Raw genomic sequence first — 8,537 nt, 5'->3', positions numbered from 1 at the left:
TATACAATTAACCAAGTGCATTCTTATTCAAATATGCATTAGACAGCCTGAAATTCATGAATCTACAGTATTATGTCAACATACATTTAATTTCCTTCCAAATTATCTATGTTGCCATATACTGATGTGTGATGCATGTTGTTCACTCAATTTCCATATAATTCCATCAGATTCCATAAATCAACCAAACAATTCTACACAATTTCTTAATTCTTAATTTCTTAGCCCTTTCCAAAATTGTCATCAGATACAATGGGTCATCATCATGACCATCATATCATCATCATCATCATCAGACAGATACAGTATGTCATTCAGCACTGAGAATATCCCCAAATGATCTGTCTGGTTCCCACTGTCTCTGTTTTTCTGACAAATCCAAGCAAAAGGGCATGGATTATGAGTCTGGATTTCTTAATATGAGCTGCGCTTAGGGCTGTTACGGTGACTGTATTACCGCCACACCAGCGGACACGGGTAATGACGGCAGTCAAATTCCACGTGACCGTTTAGTCAAGGTAATTAGGCTTCTCCAAGCTCTGATGCTGCTCCTAATATTAAGCACATTGCTTCGCTTTACAACAGGAGTATAGCCTACCTGGCTGGCATGAAAATGAACCATGAGAAAAGTGTCCCCCATTCGCTATTTAAGTGCATAGATGACATGTATTTTTTCCCCCTGCTTCGAGACAGGTGCAGGAGAATTGTCCATTCTAAATATATACACATTTCCCACATATTATTTAGTGTATGTAAAGACAAGATTAAATCAATAATATTCTGATGGTTGACAATATTAGCCTACCACTTGTGAATTATTTATGATCACTTGTGAATGATGCCCAGGTTCAGGCAAGAAAAAAACATTCAGCACTGAGAATTATTTTGACATTGACATTGACATTTTCAAGTCATAGTCGCACACCTCATGTAGCCTAGCCCATAGGCCTATATGTTTTGCTTAGAGCTGAGCTCGGGTCCATCCTATTTACATTGATCATCCTTGAGATGTTTCGACTTCTTGATTGGAGTCCACCTGTGGTAAATTCAATTGTTTGGACATCTATAAGTACCTAGGTGTCTGGCTAGACTGTAAACTCTCCTCCCAGACTCATATCAAACATCTCCAATCGAAAATCAAATCTAGAGTCGGCTTTCTATTCCGCAACAAAGCCTCCTTCACTCACGCCGCCAAACTTACCCTAGTAAAACTGACTATCCTACCGATCCTCGACTTCGGCGATGTCATCTACAAAATAGCTTCCAACACTCTACTCAGCAAACTGGATGCAGTTTATCACAGTGCCATCCGTTTTGTCACTAAAGCACCTTATACCACCCACCACTGCGACCTGTATGCTCTAGTCGGCTGGCCCTTGCTACATATTCGTCGCCATACCCACTGGCTCCAGGTCATCTACAAGTCCATGCTAGGTAAAGCTCCGCCTTATCTCAGTTCACTGGTCACGATGGCAACACCCATCCGTAGCACGCGCTCCAGCAGGTGTATCTCACTGATCATCCCTAAAGCCAACACCTCATTTGGCCGCCTTTCGTTCCAGTTCTTTGCTGCCTGTGACTGGAACGAATTGCAAAAATCGCTGAAGTTGGAGACTTTTATCTCCCTCACCAACTTCAAACATCTGCTATCTGAGCAGCTAACCGATCACTGCAGCTGTACATAGTCTATCGGTAAATAGCCCACCCATTTTTACCTACCTCATCCCCATACTGTTTTTATTTATTTACTTTTCTGCTCTTTTGCACACCAATATCTCTACCTGTACATGACCATCTGATCATTTATCACTCCAGTGTTAATCTGCAAAATTGTAATTATTCGCCTACCTCCTCATGCCTTTTGCACACAATGTATATAGACTCCCCTTATTTTCCCCTACTGTGTTATTGACTTGTTAATTGTTTACTCCATGAGTAACTCTGTGTTGTCTGTTCACACTGCTATGCTTTATCTTGGCCAGGTCACAGTTGCAAATGAGAACTTGTTCTCAACTAGCCTACCTGGTTAAATAAAGGTGAAATAAAAAAATTAAAAATAAAAATTTGGAAAGGCACACGACTGTTTATATATGGTCAAGCCGATACCCCTCAAGCCGATACCACGACAGCCCTCAAGGAACTCCAATATTCTCCATGTAAACAGGAAGTCATATACAGCTGAAGTCGGGAGTTTACATACACCTTAGCCAAATACATTTAAACTCAGTTTTTCACACTCCTGACATTTAATCCTAGTAAAAATTCCCTGTCTTAGGTCAGTTAGGATCACCACTATTTTAAGAATGTGAAATGTCAGAATAATAGTAGAGAGAATGATTTCTTTCAGCTTTAATTTCTTTCATCACATTCCCAGTGGGTCAGAAGTTTACATACGCTCAATTAGTATTTGGCAGCATTGCCTTTCAATTGTTTAACTTGGGTCAAACATTTCAGGTAGCCTTCCACAACCTTCCCACAATAAGTTGGGTGAATTTTGTCCCATTCCTCCTGACAGAGCTGGTGTAACTGAGTCATGTTGTAGGCTGCCTTGCTCACACACGCTTTTTCAGTTCTGCACACACATTTTCTATAGGATTAAGGTCAGGGCTTTGTGATGGCCATTCCAATACCTTGACTTTGTTGTCCTTAAGCCATTTTGCCACAATTTTGGAAGTATGCTTGGGTCATTGTCCATTTGGAAGACCCATTTGCAACCAAGCTTTAAATTCCTGACTGATGTCTTGAGATGCTATATCAATATATCCACATAATTTTACTTCCTCATGATGCCATCTATTTTGTGAAGTGCACCAGATCCTCCTGCAGCAAAGCACCCCCACAACATGATGCTGCCACCCCCGTGCATCACGGTTGGGATGGTGTTGTTCAGCTTGAAAGCCTCCCCCTCCAAACATAATGATGGTCAGTATGGCCAAACAGTTCTATTTTGGTTTCATCAGACCAGAGGACATTTCCCCAAAAAGTACGATCTTTGTCCACATGTGCAGTTGCAAACCGTAGTCTGGCTTTTTTTATGGCGGTTTTAGAGCAGTGGCTTCTTCCTTGCTGATCAGCCTTTCAGGTTAGGTCGATATACGACTCGTTTTTACTGTGGATATAGATACTTTTGTACCTGTTTCCTCCAGCATCTTCACAAGGTCCTTTGCTGTTTTTCTGGGATTGATTTTCACTTTTCGCACCAAAGTACGTTCATCTCTAGGAGACAGAATGCGTCTCCTTCCTGAGCGGTATGACGGCTGCGTGGTCCCATGGTGTTTATACTTGCGTACTATTGTTTGAACAGATGAACGTGGTACCTTCACGCGTTTGGAAATTGCTCTCAAGGATGAAACAGGGGTCTACAATTATTTTCTGAGGTCTTGGCTGATTTCCTTTGATTTTCCCATGGTGTCAAGCAAAGAGGCATTGAGTTAGAAGGTAGGCCTTAAAATACATCTACAGGTACACCTCCAATTGACTCAAATGATTTCAATTAGCCTATCAGAAGCTTCTAAAGCCATGACATCATTTTCTAGAATTTTCCAAGCTGTTTAAAGGCACAGTCAACTTAGTGTATGTAAACTTCTGACCCACTGGAATTGTGATACAGTGAATTATAAGTGAAATAATCTGTCTGTAAACAATTATTGGAAAAATTACTTGTGTCGTGCATAAAGTAGATGTCCTAACCGACTTGCCAGAACTATAGTTTGTTAACAAGGAATTTGTGGAGTGGTTGAAAAATGAGTTTTAATGACTCCAACCTAAGTGTATGTAAACTTCTGACTTCAACTGTATCCGGAGGCTGCATTTATTGTAGCTGGGTATTTTAACAAAGCAAATTTGAGAACATGGCTACCTAATTCTAGCAGCATATTAATTGTAGTACCCGGGCTGGCAAAACACTGGATCACTGCTGCTCTAACTTTCACAATCCATACAAGGACCTCCCCTGCCCTCCTTTCGGCAAATCTGAACACGGCTCAATTTTACTTCTCCCCTCCTATAGGCAGAAACTCAAACAGGATGTATCGTGACAACGGCCATTCAATGCTGGTCTGTCAAATCCGAATCCACGCTTCTAGTTTGCTTTGATCACGCAGACTGGGACATTATTCTGGGTAGCCTCAAAGAATAATATAGATTTATACGCCAATTCGACAAGTGAGTTTATAAGGAAGTGCATAGGACATGTACCCACTGTGACAATTAAAACTTTCCCTAACCAGAAACCGTGGATAGATGGTGGCATTTGCACAAAACTGAAATCGCAAACCGCCGCATTTAACCATGGAAAGACGACAGGGTAAATTGACGAATACAAACAGTGTAGTTATTCCCTCCGCAAGTCAATCAAACAAGCGAAATGTCAGTATAGAGACAAAGTGAGGTCGCAATTCAACAGCTCAGAGAGGAGACATATGTGGCAGGATCTACAGACAATCACGGACTACAAAAAGAAAATCAGCCACGTCATGGACACCGACGTCTTCCTTCCAGACAAACTAAACACCTTCTTTGCACGCTTTGAGGATAACACAGTGCCACCGATGCAGCCTACTACCAAGGACTGTGGGCTCTCCTTCTCTGTGGCCGATTTGAGTAAGACATTTAAACATGTTAAGCCTCACAAGACTTCCGGCCCAGATGGCAACCCTAGGTCCTCAGAGCATGCACAGACCAGCTGGCTAGTGTGTTTATGGACATATTCAATCTCTCCCTATCCCAGTCTGCTGTCCCCACATGCTACAAGATGGCCATCATTGTTCCTGTACCCAAGAAGGTAAAGGTAACTGATCTGAATGACTGTTGTCCCATACACTCACTTATGTCATCATGAAGTGTTTTGAGAGACTAGTCAAGAATTATATCACCTCCATCTTACCTGTCACCACTGCAGTTTGCATACCACCCCAATAGGTCCACAGATGATGCAATCACCATCACACTGCACACTGCCCTATCCCATCTGGACAAGAGGAATACCTATGTAAGAATGCTGTTCACTGACTACAGCTCAGCATTCAACACCATAACACCCTTCAAGCTCATCATTAAGCTTGAGGCCCTGGGTCTCAACCCCGCCCTGTGCGACTGGGTCCTGGACTTCCTGACGGGCCGACCCCAGGTGGTGAAGGTAGGAAACAACATCTCCATTTCGCTGATCCTCAACACTGGCGCCCCACAAGGGTGCATGATCAGCCCCCTCATGTAATCCCTGTTCACCCATGACTGCATGGCCATGCACGCCTCCAACTCGATCATCAAGTTTGCAGACAACACAACAGTGGTAGGCTTGATCACCAATAACTGCGAGACAGCCTATAGGGAGGAGGTGAGGGCACTCGGAGTGTGGTGTCAGGAAAACAACCTCTCACTCAATGTCAACAAGACAAAGGAGATGATTGTGGACTTCAGGACACAGCAGAGGGAGCACACACCTATCCTCAACGGGACAGCAGTGGAGAAGGTGTAAAGATTGTAAGTTCCTCGCCGGCGTACACATCACAGACAAACTGAAATGGTCCACCCACACAGACAGTGTGGTGAAGAAGGCGCAACAGCGCCTCTAACCTCAGGAACCTGAAGAAATGTGGCTTGTCACCTAAAACCCTCACAAACTTTTACAGATGTACAATTGAGAGCATTCGGTCAGGCTGTTTTATGGTTTTCTACCAATTAAGTTCTGTTCAAACCAAGAGATGTTACAAAATAAGTCTGTATAAACTAGGCCTGGTACGGCAACTGCACCGCCCACAATGGCAGGGTGGTCTCCAGAGGGTGGTGCGGTCTGCACAACGCATCACCGGGTGCAAACTACCTGACCAGGACACCTACAGCACCCGATGTCACAGGAAGGCCGAAAATATCATCAAGGAAAATAACCACCCGAGGCACTGCCTGTTCACCCCGCTACCATCCAGACGGCAAATTGTATGTGGCCAATACAATTTGATTTGATTTGATTAGTGCTCCGAGACAGGATTCTGTCGAGGCACAGATCTGGGGAAGGATACCCCCCAAAAAAATTGCAGCATTGAAGGCCCCCAAGAACACATGGAGGTGACCAAGAACCGGTTGGTCACTCTGACAGAGCTCCAGAGTTCCTCTGTGGAGATGGGAGAACCTTCCAGAAGGACAACCACCTCTGCAGCACTCTACCAATCAGGCCTTTAGAAGCCACACCTCTGTAAAAGGCTCATAACACCCTGTTTGGAGTTTACCATAAGCTGCCTAAAGGACTCTCCGACTATGAAATTCTCTAGTCTGAACTCTTTGGCCTGAATGCGAAGCGTCACGTCTGAATGAAACCTGGCACCGTCCCTACGGTAAAGCATGGTGGTGGCAGCTTCTTGCTCTGTGGGGATATTTTTCAGCTGCAGGGACTGGGACACTAGTCAGGATCGAGGCAAAGATGAACAGAGCAAAGTACAGAGAGATCCTTGATGAAAACCTGCTCCAGGGTGCTCAGGACCTCAGACTGGGGTGAAGGTTCACCTTCCCACAGGACAACAACACTAAGCACACAGCCAAGACAATGCAGGAGTGGCTTCGGGACAAGTCTCTTAATGTCATTGAGTGGCCCGGTCAGAAACTGGACATGAACCTGATTGAACATCTCTGGAGAGACCTGAAAATAGCTGGCCAGCAACGCTCCCCATCCAACCTAATAGAGCTTGAGAGGATATGCAGAGAAGAATGGATGGGAGAAACTTCCCAAATACAGGCGTGCCAAGCTTGTCGTGTCATACCCAAGAAAAATTGAGGCTGTAATCGCTGCCAAAGGTGCTTCAAGACAACCTGGGCCTTCCTGACCTCTGCTTCTAAGCAGAGCACTGGGTCCATAGTTCCCCTTCCTAAACCCACTCTGATGTGTTGCATGCTGTTTCTGTATAAGCACTTTGTGACATCTGCTGATGTCAAAAAGGGCTTTAGAAATACATTTGATTGATTGATGTGTTGACACTAGCCCCCTGCTCTCCAGGAAGTAAGTTAGTCTCTCTGTAATCATACGTTCCGTAATCTTACATACATGTGATGTTAGGGCTATTGGCCGATAGCTTGTAGGCCTCGTTGGGTCCTTCCCAGTCTTCCGGATCGGCACCACTAATGCCTCCTTCCGGCTGCCCACTACTTTCCCTTCCTCCCACACTTGTACAGACCCAATACCTTCTCCAGGGCCTCATCAATGAGATGAGCCAACATGACATAGTACACCTCGTCTTCCCCAGGTGTTAACCCAGCCTTGTCTATTGCCCTCTTCATCTCTGCCATGGTAAATGGTGCATTCAACACCACATAATTTACATCCTCCCCCCTTTCCAGCACTCCAGGGTGCTCCTCTCTCATTCTTGCTCTCCCCTTCCTCTGACAGATTAACAGAGCTTTGCACTTGGACAAATGCTTTGTCCATCATCTCCAACCTTCTCCTCATCTGTTACTGTCATATCCCCCAATTTTGTCAACACAAGATAATCGTATTCCCTTCGGACCCCACTCAACCTCTTGATCATCTCACACTGCTCCCACAGATGTCACCCTTCCAATGGTATCACAGAAATGATGCCAACATGCCCTCTTTGCCTGATGTATAGTCCTCCTCACCAACGCCAAATAAAACAGGTGTGGTCCTTACTGTGAAATGCTTCCTTACAAGCTAGTAACCAAAAATGAAGTTTTAAGAAAAATACAGAAAGAAAAAAAAGAAAAAAAAGGACAAATAATTACAGAGCAGCAGTAACATAACAATAGCAAGTCAACATACAGGGGGTACTGGTACAGAGTCAATGTGCGGGGGCACCGGTTAGACGAGGTAATAGATATGTAGGTAGAGTTATTAAAGTGACTTATGCATAGATACAGAGAGAAGCAGAAGTGTACAAGAGGGGGGGACAATGCAAATAGTCTGGGTAGCCATTTGATTAGATGTTCAGGAGTCTAATAGCTTCAGGGTAGAAGCTGATTAGAAGCCTCTTGGACCTAGACTTTGCACTCCGGTACCGCTTGACATGCGGTAGCAGAGAGAACAGTCTATGACTAGGGTGGCTGGAGTCTTTGACTATTTTTAGGGCCTTCCTCTGCCACCGCCTGGTATAGAGGTCCTGGATGGCAAGAAGCTTGGCCCCAGTGATGGACTGGGCCGTACGCACTACCCCGTGTAGAGCCTTGCGGTCGGAGGCCGAGTAGTTGCCATACCAGGCAGTGATGCAAACAATCAGGATGCTCTCGATGGTGCAGCTGTACAACCTTTTGAGGATCTGAGGACCAATGCTAAATCTTTTCAGTCTCCTGAGGGGGAATAGGTTTTATCGTGCCCTTTTCACGACTGTCTTGATGTGCTTGGACCATGCTAGTTTGTTGGTGATGTGGACACCAAGGAACTTGAAGCTCTCAACCTGCTTCACGACAGCCCCGTCGATGAGAATGGGGGCATGCTCGGTCCTCCTTTTCCTGTAGTCCACAATAATCTCCTTTGTCTTGATCATGTTGAGGTTGTTGTCCTGGCATCACATGGCCAGATCTCTGACCTCCTCCCT

The sequence above is a fragment of the Oncorhynchus tshawytscha genome, linkage group LG26, assembly GCF_018296145.1.
Source record: "Oncorhynchus tshawytscha isolate Ot180627B linkage group LG26, Otsh_v2.0, whole genome shotgun sequence".
Taxonomy (NCBI): Eukaryota; Metazoa; Chordata; class Actinopteri; order Salmoniformes; family Salmonidae; genus Oncorhynchus; species Oncorhynchus tshawytscha.
This window is presented reverse-complemented; position numbering follows the sequence as displayed.